The sequence below is a fragment of the Oxyura jamaicensis genome, chromosome 9 (assembly GCF_011077185.1).
Source record: "Oxyura jamaicensis isolate SHBP4307 breed ruddy duck chromosome 9, BPBGC_Ojam_1.0, whole genome shotgun sequence".
NCBI lineage: Eukaryota > Metazoa > Chordata > Aves > Anseriformes > Anatidae > Oxyura > Oxyura jamaicensis.
Genome location: NC_048901.1, coordinates 328,491 through 348,532, shown reverse-complemented (window position 1 = coordinate 348,532; position 20,042 = coordinate 328,491). Strand labels below are relative to the sequence as shown.

The 20,042-nt window shown below is 37.1% G+C and overlaps 1 long non-coding RNA gene across 1 annotated transcript in view; it reads right to left on the bottom strand.

Moving 5' to 3' along the window:
• Positions 1-2,286: 2,286 nt before the first annotated feature.
• Positions 2,287-20,042, bottom strand: part of LOC118171504 — an 84,235-nt gene continuing 66,479 nt past the window's right edge. The window contains exons 2-3 of the long non-coding RNA XR_004753248.1: positions 3,687-3,845; positions 2,287-2,352 (exon numbers count right to left, since the gene is read on the bottom strand). This is a non-coding gene — a long non-coding RNA (uncharacterized LOC118171504). The remainder of the gene's footprint in view (positions 2,353-3,686; positions 3,846-20,042) is intronic.

The following is a 20,042-nucleotide window of genomic DNA, read 5'->3' as shown; positions in this document are numbered from 1 at the left end:
AAATATGAAACCTAAAGAGAGGTAAAATGAAACGATAGTCTCTAAATCAGATCCTTTATTTATTAGCACAGTTGTATTTAAATGGATTAAGAGCTCCAAGACAGGCATTCCCAAGTTGCAATCCATATACCACAAGTCATATGCAAGTGTCTTCAGTGGTGACTTGTGACCCCATGTAGAGCTCCAGGCTGAGACTGCTGTCACTACTGTTGCTGATGGCAGTAGATGGCAAGGAAAAGTTTGAAAATCATCATCCTAAGAGACAAACAGCTTTCCCTTTCATGCAAGATATTCATTTTAGTCAAATAGTGTGCCTCATCTAAAGTACACCTATTCCTCCAGTTTGAACAAACCTACATGTTTTTATACTATAAATGCAATCTAAATACCAACTTACCCGCAGTACCAAAATTTATAATTGATTACTTCTGTCTAAGCAAAGATAGTGCTATTTCTCTTGATATATTTTTCAAGCTAGCTATTAAATAAGTGGCTGATTGTAAGTCATGATTCTGTAGTAGAAAAACCCAACAAATATTTGAAGCCAGTATTGTACACATTTTTAATGTGTATTTTCTCAAATATGCTCATCTGAGATGTTTGTTCTGCTATGGAATAATTTGTTTTTCTAAAGGCAGGGAAAAAGCATAAACAAAATTTTAGGTGGACTGCAATTCTCTAACTTGGAAGCTTTACAAAGCTTTATGGGATTTATTTCAAATTAATTAATTCAAGTATTTTGTGTGCAATCTTTAGAATGATTAATTTCTTCAGCCTTTACCTTTTAGCTATGCAGTTGACAATAGTGTTTTAAAAATTGTGCTACTGACAGTTTTCCAAAGTGAACCAAAGAGCCAAACAAAACCAAAAAAAAAAAAAAAAAAAAAAAAAAAAGTGGTATAGAGCGCAAGTCATCACTTTTTCACCTTTCTAAGAATTACACAGACAGCTGCAAAGTCTGTGCTCCCCATCACTTGCAGGGCTTCTGGCACATGTTTTTCTGGGTATTTTGAACAGAACCAATTAAAAGGCACTGTATTAAAGCTGTGCTAGAGGAGAGTCGGATAGCACAGTTTTGGTACAAATATAATGTCCCTGAGATAAATTGTTAGATGTGTGATCAATAGCTCTGAACACAACTTTTAATTAAATTACTACATATTCTTTAGTTTGCACCACAGCAGTTTTCTGGTCATAAGAATGGTAAGAAAATTGAATGCCAGTGGATGGAAGAATTTAAAATACATATAAAAATCACAACTGGCAAAGCTAACTATTCTGTTTGCAAATGTATTAATTGTTCAGGAAATAATGCTGACACTAAATTATACAAAAATATATCACACTGTTTGACATTTTATTACATGCCAAGATACTGTATTATCCTAACTTTACGCAACAAACAGGTACATCTTGCTCACCCTTGCAAAGTTCTCTCCTTTTTTTCATACAATTTTCTCCTTCAGTATTTCCACATACAGTCTATAACAGGTATCTTTGTGTTTCAGGTGAATTTTTTGTTTCTAAAACTAATAAAAGACTGTATACAGAGACAGTAATTGCATCAGTACCAGCAGCCAGTCAGATAAGCCAGGGACAGGAAGGCAGGGGGTCCTGACTAGTATGAGAAGATGTAAGAAAAGACTTGAGAAGGTGAAGTAATTCCACTCAGGAAGATGCAGGACTTTGAGGGAGTTGATCTTCAGTGGCATAAATTGCTTAAAGTGATGCTGAATTACACCTGCTTGACTTAAACATTTGGGTCATCTGATATGTAATTTAAGCACAGCCTACATGACCCAGATTTCTAATGATACATCCCAGCAAATAATGACTAAAATGACACATCAGTGACAAAAACCAGGATTTGTCCCCAGATTCATAGAACATTTTCTACTAAAGGACTACATCCACGACACACTTTTTTCCTGGGGTAGTCACAAGGTATAAATAGATTACGGGGAATACTTTCATAAGCACACATGATTTAGAAATTCATGCCCCATTATTTAAATTGAAGGAAAATGTTTAAAGTGATTTCAAAGGGATTGAGGTACTGAAGTACTATTAAAAAAATCCCACTAGGCTCTTCTTACATTCAGTGTCTGACCATAAATGCTTAGATGTCCCTTTGAAGGTCAGTGAGATCTAATATACATGATTTCAGAACTCTGAATTAGACCCCTAAACAACATAAGTGCTTTCAAAAATGAGAGCTAGCAAAATCTTGTAGGTATGTTGGTTTTGTAAGTTAAAAGTATCTGAAAATCTTGTAAGGTAAGCTTTAGGAGCCCTTGACTAAAAACCAACATTCTTCATCTATCAACATGAGAATGTAAACTAAGCACAGTCCTATAGCCACAGAGAATGGTGTGAGTTGATTTTTTTTTTTTTTACTTAAAAACATGCTCATATTTACAGACCTAGGAATCTTTTCCAAAAACTCTTTGGAACTTCTGCATATAAGTTTATGTATGTTTATATTATGCATATATGCTTAATGTTTTCCTCTTAAATATGCCAAGTACTTTCAAAATTTTCACACCAATTAAACAAATGAAGAATAATCCCCTAAGAAGAGCTGAAACAACATCATATATTTTGATACATTTCTATATATATATTTCCGATGTGAAGCCTTTGTAGAGAAGGCAGTGATGTGTGTTATAGTCAACTGATTATTCATGTTTATAGGATACAATCCTCCAATATGAAAGGTCTAAATTTTCTTTTTCTCTCTGTGGCTTTAACACAGTTTGTCTTAAGCCTATGAGACCTGGAGAACTACTGACGTAAATTGAGAAAATAAATTTGACAACTAGGTACTCATTTTCCAAGATAATTTTTTAACTGTGGATATGGGAATTCTGTATGACACTGAACACTATCCAGAAAGCAAAATGCTCAAAAAAACAGTATTTATTGTTGGTATGAGAATAAGAAAATACCTCTGTCTGATTCTCCTTGAAAATATTAGTCAGGTCAGCGTAATGCAGTGCTGAGGATTCTTGAGACAGATATATTATTTGTTAATGTTTACTTTATGATATGTATGCAACATTAAACACTTGGGTAGATATGCAGTTAATATGAAACCATGCCTAGGTACCTTTATGAATTTTTCCCCTCAAATCACCTAAAACATACTTTCAGGAAAACTATTGGGAATAGAAAAACTGTGCACAAAGATATTTTATTTTAAAACAAAATCACATTTCCAAGCCTATTTCTCAGCAAGTCATATCCTTTTTACATTTCACAGAAATGACATGTCATTAGGAAATGATGCTACTCTTGGTTACGTGGGCATGTCATGTTACAGTACATTAGAAAACATGATGTGCTGACATAACCATGCATGACCATTATTCAAAAGACATGTTATATCCTGGCAGTTCAGTAAGAGGCATATTTCATTCTCATATTTCATATTCTGCATATATTATAATCTACACATGCAAAATGTAAAAGATCAGAAAAAAAATCAACAAAAAAGGAAACAGTGCAATCATGAAGTCAAATTATCCTTTATTCAGCATTCATCCAAATTCACATCTCAGTCCCTCCTTATACTGCATATGCAGAATTTTCAGCATAGTCCCTGAGTGATCATTTATGCAAAACAAACCTCACATACAAATAATTATTTTTGAATACTAGTAGAAAATAAAATCACCTTTCTTTACCTCCATAGCTGTTATAGTTGATTTTTGGATTTTATTCTTTCTGTGCTTTTGGTGTGTGTTAACATCTGGGACTCATCACGCTGTCCGGCATTTCAGCAAAGATGATGTCACTGGTGCCATATACTTTGACAAACATGGCTACTGCATAAATCTAAAGAACTGAAACACCAGACAAATTATGGTTATGATTAGAGACAAAATGAATTGTTTGTACCATGAGTTTAAGTACTTTAAATAGACTTTCTTTCCAGAAGACATTGACTTAAAATTGTAAAAACTTTTTTTTTTTTTTTTTTTTTTTTTTAACTCTGAGAGTTTGGAAGAGCTTTTGATCTTCCAGTGTTCATTACAAGCTTAGGGAAGGTTAAGTTAACCCTTTGAACAAACATTCCTACCGGCTTCCAATTCACTCCAACAAAGTAACTTAATCGCCATCTAAATTGAATTCAAACTGCTCTTAGAGAACATGAATTGGCATACCTCAGCTCTGATGACAGGGAAATGAAAAAGAGTGAATTTGTTGCTGACATGCACCGAGGGGCCCAACTTCTCGATTCCTACGTCGGTGTGATTTCACTGCACAGAAGGGTAGTTGCATAGTTGGCCAAGGTGTGAGTTGTGTGCCAGTGATGCAGAGACCCATGACACCGAGCATCACCTGCAGTGCTGCTGGCAGGATAGGGAGCAGCAGGACAGTGACAGAGGACAGCTCTGTGCTAGGCTGCCTGGCCCCACCCTGCCGAGGGAGCAGTTGGCAGCTGTGGAGACCACTCCATCTACCACTCCAGCCACACATCGCAGGATGAATTTCTTTCTTAGCCTTTTCTTCCTGTGCACCCATCCGAAACTTAGTAGGCATTTTCAAGGATTGCTTTGTTAAAGAGATAATTCAAAAGGGAATTATTCAGTTCAGTACTGACCACTCCCACCAAGAGTTCATAAAAGCAGCATGACCCAGTCTAGCAGGGAAGGGACGCCGGAGACTCCCAAGAATGCAGGTTTATCAAGTGGAATGGCACCATAAGTGTTGCATTTCTCTGCTGCCAATGTTCACCTATGATTACAGGAATTGTGATCCATGGTTTCTTCAATAAGAGTGCAAACAAAAAAGATGAATAACAGAGGCACAGAATCACCTGGTCTTGCTATCAAGACTAAACCTGGCACAGCAGTGATTCTGAAGGTCAATAAGTGCACAGGGAACTTCTGTGACATGGTCACAGATTCATAGTACAGCCACCTTATCATGTAACTACCAAACAAGCAGAGAAAGATGTATTTCAGCTAATGCATAAAAGTGAAATTCACATACATATAAAATGGTAAAAAGCAAACAACTGACAACATAGCAAAGGTGTCAGATAAGGACTTGAGTCCTCTAATCACATTGCTAATAAAGTTTGAATAAAATTAAGTCACCACTATTATACCAGATGAGTACAAGTTCAAATATTAAGCTAAAATATGATTAGCTCAGCTTTCAGCTGACTCCAAAAGCATTCATCTGCACTTGATATTGGTGAATACTTTCACACCAGCAACTATTACTTTCAGCCCTTGGGTACAACATCTTGCACCCAGAAGTAGCAGGAACACTTTTTTTTTTTTTTTTTTCCCCCACACAGGAATATTAACAACTATAATATCTCCTTACGCTTAGCCATGCCAATATTTTCCTTTTACTTTCTACCACATGCCTTAGTTTAAAATCTCTCTGATAAAACTAAAAGGACAGGCAATTTTATAAAACAGAATAATCCTGCTGAACATGCAATTAATTAACTGAAACATGGAGATGGATATTTTTGAAAGCTCCTTACAGGTTCTAGATAAACACAGTGAGATAACAATGGCAAACTGTTTGGCTTACTAATTGTAACCAAACGTATGCCATTCTATCAAAACATTCTCAGGAGGATATCAAAGACTCTTTTTTAAGTAAACATCTTGTGTCATCCTTTTACTGAAGTGGAACAAGGTTCTCTAATAAAAATAGTATATATGAAGGAACCTCAAAGAGGTTTATATACATATTACTGATCTTTGAAAATGCAGCCTGAGAGGTACATTAATAATTTCACCCAGCTGGGCAATAAACATTCCTGCCAAAGAATTATGTAAAATTACATAAACCCTTTTTAAAGAGAATACGTTTCAAGGATATGTTAAGTATAGACTCAGTTACTTCAGCTTTTTTCTTTTTCTTTTTCTTTTTTTAAAGCTGTGTTCAACAGAAAGCATTTTAGTGTGTAAAATTTCTCTCCTTGTAAAATACTCAAAAGAGAAAACAGGTGTAAGAGGCTGAGATGGTGGCTGACAGGATTGCCACCCTCAGAAAGGCAGGGATGCTGTAATATTGGTTCTCTTCATCTTCCCATTCTTTCTTCCTTCTAGGCAGTGAACAGACTGTAAAATGAGCACTGCAGAAATGTGAAAAGAGAGAACTTTCTTCTGGTCCTTCTATCCCTTATAAATCTACCTATATACAAAATAAATAAATAAATAAATAAATAAATAAAAATATCAAAGTGCATAAAAGTTTTAGCATAAGAACAACCAAGCTGCAAGAGACGGAAGGTCTCTCAAGCAGAGTACTACCTCCAGCAGTAGCCAGTGGCAGAAACGTGGGGAAGAGCAGAGGAACCTGGCTTGTACTTAAGAGATCCCTCTGCCTGGTTGTACTTTTCCCAACCACTGGCACACAATGTGCTTGGGACTCCCTTTGGTTGCTGGAGGCCAGGCTGTTCAGTAGCTCTCTCATGGCCCTCTCTTTATGCTCACTAACCTGTCACTTATGCCAAGGGATATTATAGGACAAAACAGGGATGATTGTCGATGAGTAGAAAGAGCAAGAAGAAACTCTTTAGAACAGTGGTCGGTGCATGTGCTGCTCAAGAACCAAAACAGAGGAGAAAGGTCCGTAACTCCAGAGAGAGAATTGCAAAGCCCCATGCAATTGTTCAGCCACTGAGGGCTGATCTACGTCACACAGGTTTCACTGCACAATGTCCAGGCCTAACTAATTGCAGTTCTAATTGCAATCATTTTAGTTGTGATTTTTAAAATTATTATTATTACTCCTTTGTATCCAGAAGGCTGGTAAGTTGTTGATCTTACAGAAGCATAGGCAGATTAAATTTCTATAGAAAACTTAGTGGTATGTACAATGGGCAGTTCAAAGCACGGCACTAAACCATAGCAACAAGGAATTAAATCATAGTTAAAGGCATGACCTTCCTAGATGAAAGAAAACTAATGGCATTTTTTCCCACAGATTTCTTTAAAATTTCATAAAACAAAATCAGCAACTAATGCAAGTGAGCCCTAGAGCTGCTTTAACATTAATTTCATTGGAGATGTGGTACTAGTGATATTACCATAAGAATGAAATAATAGGAAATGGGAAACTGAAATACTAGAGGGAAGAGAAGTACTTTTAAAATTTCTGCTGGCAGTATCCAATAATCAGTTTAATAATTCACTGTCTAAAATGGCCTTTTGGTTCCTTTTTTTTTTCTTTTCAAGATTTTCTGTTTATTTTTACTTCCTACAGGCCTGATGTTTCCTTTCAGACTCTCCTTCTAGATCAGAGCTATACAAGACTGACAGCTTTGGAGGTATATAAAATCATTCAAGTAACCATATTTTCAAGGATTTGGTGCTCCATTCCAGCTGTTCTTTGGAAGAGCAAAGACTTGGGAACTATCACATGAAAAATGAAGAGTTGGCAAGGACTACTAATTAGTTCAGAAGAAACTGTATTATCATGATATACTAATAGAAATAAAACTGGCAAAAGGAAAATCTGCCTTTTCTTAGGTAGAATTCTTCTACATCCCCACATCACAACAATGACCATGTTAGAATTGCTCAGGTAGATAACAAACAATCTGAAATTATTCATTAAGACAAGTTACTACCACCTCCTGCTATATTCATTCCGATTTTATTACTACGTAAGCTATCCCACTGTTTTCGCTGCAATTAGTCTGAGCCAGTATGAGTGCAAATGGAAGAATCAGGCCCAATATAGCCACAGGACATAGATGTTTAGCAGTGGCTCCAAGCATAGTTTCCCACCTCTTTGCTAAAGTTTGGCATCTTTCTTTCAGTGCATTTATATCAAATAGTTTATATGAATGAGATAAGAATTTTCTGGCTCACAGCCTGGAATCTCTTCCTCTAGATCTTGGAAAGATTTAACACAATTATGAATAAGCATCTTCAATTTTTAATTTATATTATTAGAACACTCTGTTATGATCAACAAGTTTGTCGGTTCATTTTAGTTTCATCTGAATGACAAACTATATTCTGACTGCAGCATTTCAGACTATACCTGCAAAATGTCAGGGCCCAGATACAGATAATTTTCTCCCTTCCTTTCCTGTTTCCCCCTCCTCCTCCATTCTTCTGCTATATTTTACTGCCCTTCTGAAAAGAGATTTTCTCCTTTATTTGTTATTTTCCCTTTACGTGCAGCCCTTCCTTCAGACAGAAGTTGAGAATGTAGTTTTCATATTGCAATTAAAATTCCATTGAATCCATTGAGCAGGAATGGAAATGTCTTCAGATTTTTATTTTTTTTTTAATTAAGGAGAAAAAATATTAATAAGCATCTTAGCCAGAAAATGTTCTCTGCTACCATTGTGAACAACTCCACCCTCTCTCTGATTTCCAAGGCTGTGGATTTGAGCAACAGCTTTTTGCTGTTGTATTCTGGAACAGGTGAAATATTTCAGTTATCCTGTATGGCCAGATTGGCGTCACCTGCCAAGATACAAAGGAGTGGCAGGTTTCCCTAGGAATGTAACAAGGTACCTGGTGCAGTCCTAAGTGGCCCCTCGCTTAATAGACCAGTCATGTGCTACATACGGGATTCTGGATCTATTTTGCAGAGACTTCAGAAATGGCAAAGAGAAATGGTTTCAGCAGGAGATAATGGGCTTTATGACTTTTCCCAAATTATTCCCCTTTTTAGTAGCCATCATCTTGTCGGGTGACATCTGGAATGATTAGAGGATGATATTTTAGACTGACAACTGGGCTGTCATTCACACTGTCAGTCAGCAAACATCCATGTTGCCCAGGGTTACAAAGCTAGTTACAAAGCCTTTGTCCTGTAGTATTTAGTGCTGCTGATTCTATACCTTGATTTCAGATGAAGCGGTTCTGACAGCTAGTGCCAGAGGCAGGCAGAGAGCTCCTGGTGATGGTGGGAGTCCCGTGGTGACTTTGTGTGCGACAGTTTTAGTGCTTCTGTGGCAGCCCATCAGGCAAGACATAGCCCTATAGCAGTAGGGTAGGTCTAGTAAGTTCTCTGTCTTCAAAAAATAGAAGGCCAATATTTAATCTATGCCCTAGAACACATCTAAGTATTTCAGGCTTAAGTATCTGAATAGATACTTAAACCACATATAAGATACTTTCTTAAACCACACAGTTGTCTGCAGAAATATTACCCTAAAGAAGATCATAATGAAAACCAGCCCAAAGCAAAAACTTGAGGCTCTGAGGATGAGCAGTCCCTATGCTTTCCTCAGCTTAAAAAAAGCGCCATCACCAAATTACCAGCAAGAATAAAATAACTGTGCTCCACAGCAACATCTTCACACTGCACAAGTGACCCTTGTTACACAGTCCAAATACCTTCCTACTCACTCACTGCCTTTGTGTGCATCCCTGGCCAAAACAAAGGCTTCTGCTTTTAAATGTTTTTGAGAACCCAGCTTTGGGATCCAAAATCCAGATTTTCAAAGGGAAAAAGTACCAGCAGTTCTCAGAAACATCAAAGAAAATTTGTGAGTGTGTACCAACTCTGATATTCAAGACCTAGAACACTACCATCAGGAAATCAAGAACAGAAACACCAAAGACAGCTTCCCTGCAGGTTTCTTTCATTTCTTTTTGCTTCAATGTATTTTTCTGTTAACGCAAAAATAATAACATTTCTTACAGGAATACTGAGCAAATGGGATGCTCACAAAACCTAAAAAAAAAATTAACTAATGAACTAGCTGATAAATTTAGATAAAGAATGCTAACATCCAGATTGTTATCAGTGATCAGCTAAGTAATTCGCTATTATTTATTTCCAGACATGTAACAGTGCAAGACATCCTAGCACACTATTTCACAGACCAGTTTAAAACTTATAACATGTGTCTGTGACATCTGCTTTCTGCAAGTAGGCTTGCAGCCTTGTCTTCAGAAAATGTAAAATGAAAAGAGTGTGCTCAAAGCAAATTTGCCTAAAAATTCAATAAAAGTGCCTTAAAACACAGGCAGAAGTTGCATAGTCTGAAGGCAAGGAAGTCCTTCAGTAATGTTTCTAGCTAATGTTTCTGAAGCATGTAAAGAAGTAATCCAATTTCATAAATAAGCTGGAGAAAAAGGATGCCTTCCAAAAATATTTTTGCCTATTGTATGCATGTGAGAGCATAATGTCCCTGCTTGGGTCTGTCTTGCAGCCCCTGTGTACTTTATTCCTGGAGCTCTACTACAGGATGTTTACCAATTACAGCAGCTGAGAAGCTGAAAGTGGAACAGAACAAGGATTTAGATATGTGTGGAAAGGGTGTTAAAACAAAAAGAGAAAAAGCTGTTTGAAGCATCCTTTGGTAGCATTGTACTGGAGCTCAAACCAACATCTCTCTAAAGAGCAACAGGAAAGCAAAGAAATCACTATAATTTATTTACACTAACTTTTTAAATAGTTCACTGTGATTCTTTCTGAGTAGTATCTCACTAAACTGTTGTTAAGTATAAATTAAAACTAATCAAGAGGTAATATTTGTAAAGCACTTTTGCATCCACAGATGAATGCTGCTGTATAATATGAACATTGACATATTTGACAAGGCAACAGAGTTAAGTGTGATACAGAGTCAGACTAAAGATTTTTTTCTTGTCTGAAAAGCCCTTGTTTTGTTACTAATATTAGAGCTACAGAGGCCTATTTGACAAAAAGCACCTCCTAATTTGAGAGCTGTAGCTCTTAAGCTCCATAGAAGCAGCTATTTACCTGGTTGGCTCACTCTTCACAAAATGTGCCCATTAAGCTCAGGGTATAAAGCCAAAAAAAATAAAAAATAAAAAATAAAAAATAGCCACTCTACAGAGCATGACTGGACAAGCAACTGTGCTGGTATGTGTTTGATAAGAGACAGCAGAGGAAAAGGAGATAAACCTTGGGGCGTAAGACAGGAGTTTACATATTCTATTTAGAACAATAGGGAAAGCTATTATTGACTTCATTGGGAATAAGTCATAGCAGCACAAATTCTCTCTGGTTGCAGGTGTTCGGAGGATTTTCCCCGAGGGAGGTTTTATGATATATATACATACATACATATACAACACCAGTTTATGTCAAGGGAATTTATGCATGTATTCTCAACCAAGAGTAAATTTTAGCCCTTTTCTTGTTCATTGATGTTACACAAGCATTTTCCTGGCTTGGCAGGGCTAAATTAAATTGGGCAACGTTCTGTGTGTGTTTGATGTCTGCTAAATGAAGTGAGCTTCCAATTCGTCATATTTACTCAAGCTCACTCAACTCTCATAAAAATTAAAATGTTCCAGTTAATTTAACAAGATAATTTAGCTCTCTCAAATCTTTCTTGCTCAACATTTGTTGCTGTTTGGAAGTGGGGGGTATGTGCTGCCATGTAATTCTTTGGACAGCTCTGAGGACTTAATAGTTAACAGTAGACATTTTAGGTGCTGGTCTGACACTGTGTTTAATCTCATATAAATTCCTGAGCTGCCATTTGAGAAGGAAAGTCTAGGATCAGGCTCTTTGGATTCATTATTTAAAGAAAAGGGGTCACGCAAAAAGCCACTAAATATTTAGGAAAGAATCAGGGTGGATAAGGTAGCAGCTCTGGTGAGAAATAAAAACTTGCACACTGAATAACTTGGATACAAAAGGAAAGTAGTGAAGGGCTCTGAGAACCAAAATAATCAACATATCCATACCTGAAGCTATTTACACCTGACACTTGGAGATAACAGCTCTGTCCTGAGATGAATGTCTGCCTTGATCTTGCAACTCTCTTACATCAATCTAGACAAGGAAGCCAAAACATCATGCAGTGTATATGTGCTACAGTCCACTGAAATTAATACTTAAGGAAAGGAATCAAGAGCAATAATTTAAGATTGCCCATACCTATAAAACAGAGATTACTCACAGGAACTTGTAGTATTGTCTCTCTGCAAACTAGCATCATTGGATGTTATCTGCGGGCTTGAGCACTAAAAAGACAAAAAAGTGCAGTAACTACTAAAGTCAGAAATCCCATCATAACCAAAGGGTAGGTCATGCAGCAGACTGAGTGATAGATAGCAGCACCAAAACATGCTGTGTAATAGGTCCTCAAATATCCAAAGTACTGAATTGTAGACAACAATGAAATACTATTCTCATGTTCATCTGGGGCTACGCTAAGAACTGGGGGTAGAATGAAGGTTACTTTTCCTGGCTGGCTGTATTTAATCATATTCAGTTGTTGGTGATCAAGTTGAAGAAACACAAGAGACTGCGCAGACATCTCAAAGGCCTTTGAAAAGATTTGTAGGTATTGAAGGGACAAAGTAGTGGATTGTGCACAGACTTTCCTCTCTCTAGAGATAGGCTGTTTATGACCTGGCCTTTGTCTCCTTCTGCGGAAGCTGGAAAACTGGGGGTGCCAGGGTGGTGCATGAGATACTGCTTTTGGCTTCATTGCACTTGAAAATACTACTCCTTCTCTTGATGGAGCAGACAGGAAATCTTGAGAGATCAGACTGCTAACAGAATTGGATGTCTAAAGCTAAGCAAAACTCTTCTAAGTCTCACGTATGGGTGACTTACACACTCCGCTTTCAGTCTTTCTGCAATTTGCTTTGACACAGCAGAAGAGACAATCACATTTTGATAAGAATTCATCCTAGCAGCCTAGTAATATTCAGTATACCCTGAAGAATGTGCAGACAGGTGAACTACCAAAAGCTAGTACAAAAATGCAGAACAATTTCAAGAAAATGGTGCTGGGGACTTGAATAAAATTACAGCTATGTGCCTCTCTTGCTGTAGAATCAAAAGCAAAGCAGAGTGCACCTGCTTCTGTTATGTAAGCCTTGGTGTAAGTTTGCCAAAAAGTTTGCAAACCTGTCAGCAAAACCAGGAAAAGAAGAAGGAAAAAATAAAAAGGAAGAACTGTTAAAAAGAGCTGTTAAAACATCTTCAAAAATCAAGGATGACTGTAATTCACCCTTGGAGAGATGCATCTGTTTGTGTGATGAGATACCATTACCATGATAACAAATAAAAATATACATCTCTCTCTTTTTTTTTTTTAATCGTGCTTTAAATCCCGCCACTGCCCTCGACCACCCTTCCCCCCTTCCCAGAACCTTAGAGTGTTTTCATTTAAAAACAATTCAGAAAGACATACAACATGGACACATGGACATCAATAATGGTAATATCAAATGACAGAGAAAACATGAAACCATGATACAAGAACATGATGGCAAAACTAAAATTATCATTAAATGACTTTACAATGATAAAAGCATTTCAGGAATATAGTATCATTTCTCATCATTTTCTATGAAAGGGATAATGCAGAGATAGAATGGAGCTGACAAAAAGAAAATTAAGAATAGCCGAGAACCTGAAAAAAAAAAAAAAAAAATACTCACCTGAAGAGAAGTTGAAAGCACAGGGTTATTTACATTAGAAAGGAAACACATAAGAAGGGCATGATCCGAGTATGAAACCTGAATAGCTGGGAAAGGTTAGGAGCTTCACCTAAGAAAAAGGGATTTTCTGAAATGAAAAGGTGGCAAATGCAATGATGATAAAGAGAAACTTACTATTTTGGTTTCATAGTTAAATTACAGTAGAGAGCTGAGTGTGATTTTTTTCAGTTTTCCACTGTAGAGTGAAATGTAGTTTAAATGGACATGAAAATTTTATAATATACATAAACATATAAATCTAACAAACTTTTTCAGAGAAAGTAAAATACTTAATTTAAACTTCATAGCGTTGATTCGAGTTCTTTCATTTTGGAAAAATATGTTACAGGTATGGGACCCTGTAGGAAGGACATGGAGTGGAAGGAGCTCCAGATTCTGCAGCAAGAGTGTGGAGGGCTCGAGGCCCAGCCAGACCAGCTCCCTAGCCACCCACAGCCGATGGGAATTCCTGAGATCAGGATTTCATGGTGTTTTTTTCTATCAACAAAAGGGAAAGGGCTTCCTGGAATGCTACTGAAGCCTTGCAATTCACCTGTGAATGGAGGAGGGAACTGATATCAAAGGAATTTGGCAAAATGTTATCCTTTTACAGCTGAGAACTCAAATCTGGTAACAAAAAAGAGAGAATGAAATGGGAACCAGAAGTGGAGATAGCAGAATAAAATTCATGTTCAGCTCCTTTCAGGGTAAAAAAAAAAATCCATTGTTCAGCCCCTATACCAAATATGGAAAAAGCACACACATGCACCAAATCCACAGGCTGAGCATTACTTGCAGCTCTTTCAGATTATGAAAAACGTAGATAAGGTTGATAAGACGATGGAGGGGTTTCTGCTGGCTGCAGCAGAATGAAGAGGTTGCCTTTCATACAGGATAGAAAGTCAAATGAGGCCCATGTAACCGTTCAAAATTTATTAGAATGACCTTATTTAAGATTTGCTTCTATGCACACTATGGTATATGATAATATAGCCTGGAGCAACAGCAGTAGTGGTGGTGGCACTTCCGGAAATATTTCCACTACTTGAAAGCCATTGGATTTGTTAAAATTTCTAAAAAGATTATAACAGGATGAACTTTTTTTTTTTTTTTTTTCCTTTACTTTCTCCAAGCCATTATAACACTATTACACAGAGCATTTCATCTTCAAAGATCTTTACAAATCTTAGCAATTCACAGTAACTGAACAGTTATAAAAATATAATAAAACTCATTTTTGCTCTCTTGCTAATTTTTTCTCTTATTATTTGTAAGAATTAACTTTATAATAGAAATAACTTCTTTAACTGGGCTGGTTCTGTAAATGTAAACATAAAACTCATTGCTAAATTGAATGTTGTAATAATAATAATAACATATTTTCTAACTCCCTTCTATTCCAACAGTAGATGACAGTACTTTTCTCCTTTCAGTGTCCACAGCTAATTCATTGCTGTTTTATTATTTAAACCACAAGCAGGAATAATATCAAAACAAGTAATACCAAATAAATCATTTTACCAAATATAACCATATCTAATATCTGTAGCAGATAAGAATACAAGGAAGTAATTTTATTATTCCTCTTTTCCTTTCTGAGCAGTTGCTCTAATAACATGTAAAATTTTCACATAGCTTTCAAGTCTCTGGTGTACAACTAGGTAACTTCTCTCCTTAACATTAAAGGTCTGTGCTTGCCAACCAGGGGCAAATGCCCTCTGCTCTTGCTCACTTCAATGGATGCTGAAGGCACCCACCAACTGACAGGACTGACTCTTCTGGGCTTTACTTCACATCAAAAAAAAAAAAAAAAAAAGTACATTACACAACACAAGGTGCTTCTCAGTGCAAGGAAGGGTATCTGGATCCAGGCCTTGATGAAGCAGTTCTGTGCACCTAAAACTCACAAGCACCTTTGCCCACTTATTCCCAACAGCACATGGGAAGCTCAAAGGCTGCTAGCTTGCTCCTGGAGACCTAACTGATGCAAAACGCCTATTGAAGCCGAGCACTTTCTGCTCCCAGCACTATTACAAGTTTCCCAGTTTGAACAGTCTAATAATACTTAGCAATAACTTCTTTGAAGGCAGAGAAAGGGTCAGGCTTTTGATGGCCCTAAAACATTTCCTAACTGAGGCCTAATTCTGCAACCCTTTTTCACACTGAATAGCACTTAGCTGTCCCAGTGATACCAAGGTGACAGCTTGCACGGACCTGTCACTGCAGAGGCAGAGGAAGGAACTGTAAAAAATAAATTTACATGTAAAAATGACTGGACCTTAATATCACTCACTCATTCTTCTATCTTAACTTCCTCCACAGTAAGAAAGTATTTCACATCATCAAACTGTCTTTTGCACGGGGTCCAATAAAGTGTCATGAACATTTCATAAATACTAGAGTTCCTACTCTAGGCAGAAGGAAACTGAGGCAATACATCCTCCACAGCAAGTGGAGCCAGAGCAAGGAGATGGGCAAGATCTTCTAGCTTCTACACAAAGACTGATTTGTAGCTTACAGTGGAGTGTTGAGTCTTTGGCATGGATGAATGAATAGCAGACTACATACCTAAAATAACAGAAAACAGGAGAGTGGCAGGTCATAAACATAAAGAAGCCAGCAAAGAAAAACCCACTTTTTTTTTTTTTTTTTTTTTTTTTTTTCCTGCCAACTGATTCCAATACTGAATACTAAAGCCTGGATTCTGGCCTCCTGGTAATAAGTAATTTGCAAGAGCCTGGTCACAGAGAGGTCAGAAAACCATGTAAATTGCTTGGATGGGAAAGCTGCCTTCACAGGAAGAAGCAGTAGGTGGTAGAGAGGTTCCCTGCTACAATTTTGTATTCCCCAGACAGAGTGCTATAGAAAGAGACAAGAGAGCAACACTGTCTTCTCCCATCAGGCACTCTTCAGCTGCCCTCTGTGGCAGGGATGGATCCCAAGCCTCTGGATGCACTGAAAATGGTAGATACTGTTGCTGTAAGAGATAGAAACCACCTTCAATCTCCACACAACTTTTTTGCTATTAGGCAAGCAATTTATTGAAACGGGGTCCTATGGCTGAATATGTTACAGTGAGTTTTACTATACGCACGGTTGCATGTGTTTAACTTCTACCGTCACCTACCCAGAGAGGGGAATGAGATAATACACCTTCCAGTACTGGACAAGTCTTCCTTCTGGGAGATTTACTGTGGAGTTTGAATTTAAATTCACTGATGAATGCAGCTTGAATATATGGGGAAAAGGGAAGCTTACAGAACATGCTGCAGGAACTCTTACTTGTTCAGCCAGGGTTGCTCTCACCCACATGCAGAACCAACTGATGGGTTGATTTGGGATAGCTCATTATAGAGAAAGGTCTAATTCATTGAGAAGCAGCATTCCTGCGTGCTTTTCACTTCTGGTTTACCCAAGAGGACATGACCTATTCCCATGGGTCTTCTCTCCTCTCCCATGCCACACGATATGCATCTACTGCTTACTCTGCAGACCCCCAGGCAAAACAGCTGAATAAAACCCTTGGGAAAACAATAACAGGAAATACTTCACTAAGGAGCTGGTACTGCCGTGGTGCATACAACCCACCACCAAGTAAGTCAGGCAGCTTCCTTCCACATGTCAAACAAGCAGTTCTCATTGTGTGTATTGTGAAATGAGCATTCAACTATGCCAGCTCCATTGTTCAGCTGCATCTCAAATCCTGCTTGTTTGGTATTGGAACTATAGCAATCTTACCAAATGAGATTAAAATATTTTTTACGTCACAAGATTTGAACTCTGAATATTCTATGATAAATCTCATTATACAAACAACAAGACATAAAATATTTCAGACAGCATTATACATCATGTTTCTGTCCAAACATAAGTATTAGGACTAAATACAGTGGCAGTGCAATAAACACCATCACATGTCCCTTCTAGGGACATTTTTCAACCAACCTTTGAGCTAGAAAAAATATAGCTGGTCTGTGCTACTTAATTAATATTTAGGCTCAAAGATCCCCCCCCTTGCTTTTTATTAATTTGGAAAAAAAACAAAAAAAAACAAAAAAAAAACTTTTATTTGGATTAACACAAATATAAAATGGAAAGACTGTGGAATATAAAGGCCATGGGTTGCGTTTTGCAAAGGATAGGTTCTGGTTGAATGAGATCTGGGACGTGTGCCAAATTAATAGAAAAAATCCTGTTCTTCCTCTCCAATAGCCACAATGTTCATTATTAAGAAAAGCATATGAACCACAGGATTTGATTTTAATAACACCAATGTCTTCATTAATCTGTACTTTCCATTTAGCCTCATTATTGAGTAAATGCTGAGTTAATGCAGCACCTATTATTGTTGGATTTTCCATGAAAAACCTCCTTTCCCTCTTCTTTTTTTATTCATTCAAGGACTATCAGGTGTGTGTGTCATGTTTTTAAACAGGCTGTCTGCTGTCAATGGCTGTTTTCTTACCTCAGGTCTATGCAGCTACTCCAGTAATGTGCAGTCTACAATGCACACAGTAACAACAACAACAACAAAACAAAACAAAAATCCACCACCAGCAACAGAAAGCTTTGATAAAGAGAACAAAACCTTGATAAAAACACTGCTAACCAAAACCCATATTCATTTTGGTGTTGTTTTAAATGCTGTCATGTCAAGGAGCCTCTTACTATCACCTGCAACTGAGATGATCTTTCCTGGATGTTCCATGCGGCCTCCTTCTAAATCAAGATTGCTGATGGCCAACATTGCTTTGTATCTGCCAAACAAATAGTGGTCTTTTGTCCAGCACAAGTTCCTAAACAAACTTAATCTCCCTAACACTGTGACAGATGACATTTAGATGTCCTTGTTACCCTTAAAATGAGTTTTATTGACAATCAAAGAACAAAAAGAAGGCCCAGATAAAGCCCAATGTTTTATAGGCCTGCTAACAACATCTTAGTTCTTAGTGCTGAGGGTGTAGAGAAAGCCTGGAGTTGCCCCCATTTTCCCCTGCTTTGCTATATCACCATGACAACAGATATAGAAATCACTTAGTGACTCCTAGAAAGAAAACACAGTGACACAGTACCCCTTGTATGGCGAATCAAACTAAAGCCTGCATTGAAATGGCTATTCAGCGTGGGCATTCATGTAGAGGACGGGGTGGATTTTACACAGGTAACAACAACAGAAAGGCCAGCAAGCACTCCAGCCACAGCATATGGTAAAGTCTCTGTTTAATTAATGCATCCTCAATAGAATTTATCCATTTTAAATTTGTTTTCTTTTACTTGAAACATCATTAATGTAAAGGGCAACATTAATCAACATCTTGCAACTTAAAAGGGCATTAAAAAGTGATCTCACCCCCCTCCCAACACACACACACACCGCAGCAGAACCTTTTCAAGTACTTTTGCTAACTGCGTCTGCTACCAGGAAGGCTAAGGGCTTCGTCGGAAGGAAAATCTAGAGAGGCCTCTACCGGCCAGCCTGGCAATGTGCAACTTTTCTATTTTTAGTGGACTTGGAAAAGCAAGCAGTGAAGTAACTGCAAGCTTTTATCTTAAAGTTGCACACAAAACGGATTACTGATAAATATTTTGTGCAAAACATGGTATAATTGTACTTTTTTGAAGCCTACCATGTATAGTATAACTTTGCTTTAAAAAAGTTAAAAAATAGGAAGACTCTAAAGATTTATCCTGGCTGTGATGTATTTACTTCTATGACATTTCGAGACATTTTAAGATTATAGGCCTAAAAATTAATGGGCAATCATTTTTCTTTGTGCACGGGGTTCACCTGAAACTTGGGACTTAAAGCCATCTAAATTTGAAAATGTTGTATGCATGTGGCATTTTATATATGCATTTCTTACAACTAGACCATACCATACATCAAAGCTCAGAGAAATTAAATAAAGAGCACAAGAAAAGGATGTTATTGAATGACAGAGGAAGCCTGCCTCTCCGGGCTTTCCACAGTGACAACACAAAGAACTTCAAAATCCAGGTTCTTGGAGGTAAAATTAAATATTTTAACAATGGTCAGTGTGCTCTATGCAAATATCAGTAATTCTGGGAAAAAGAAAAAAGTAATAAAAAACAAAAAGAAAAATGAAATAAAAAGAAAAAAGTGTTTCTGCATTTTCTTCAAAAATATGAAGCGTGTTTGAAGATATTTAAAACTAAATTGACTTTCTTTTTTTAATCCCTGCAATTCATATGGCCAAATACCAACCAAAACCATGGGAACAAGAAATAGTTACCTAAGAATCACCTATTGCTTCTCTTGAAGAAACTTCTTAACAACTTAACCCATGGAAAATGGGCAAACTGACAAATCTGGTGAAATGAATCCCTAGGATGAAGGCTGAAAAATGACACTGGTACAAATAAAGTGCAAAATGTTGATAGTGAATATAATTAACCCTGGAAGCACTTACCTCAGGCTGTAGTAAGCTTCTCCAAAATCTAAGCTTAACTTTTAAAGATATTTTTTTCCACAAAATAGAATAGTCATCCTCATAATTCCTAATCTTAAAGCTAGTTAATATATATATATTAATATATATATATAATATATTAATAAATATATATGTATATAATATATATATATTTCTTTTAAGTCTGCATTGAAGA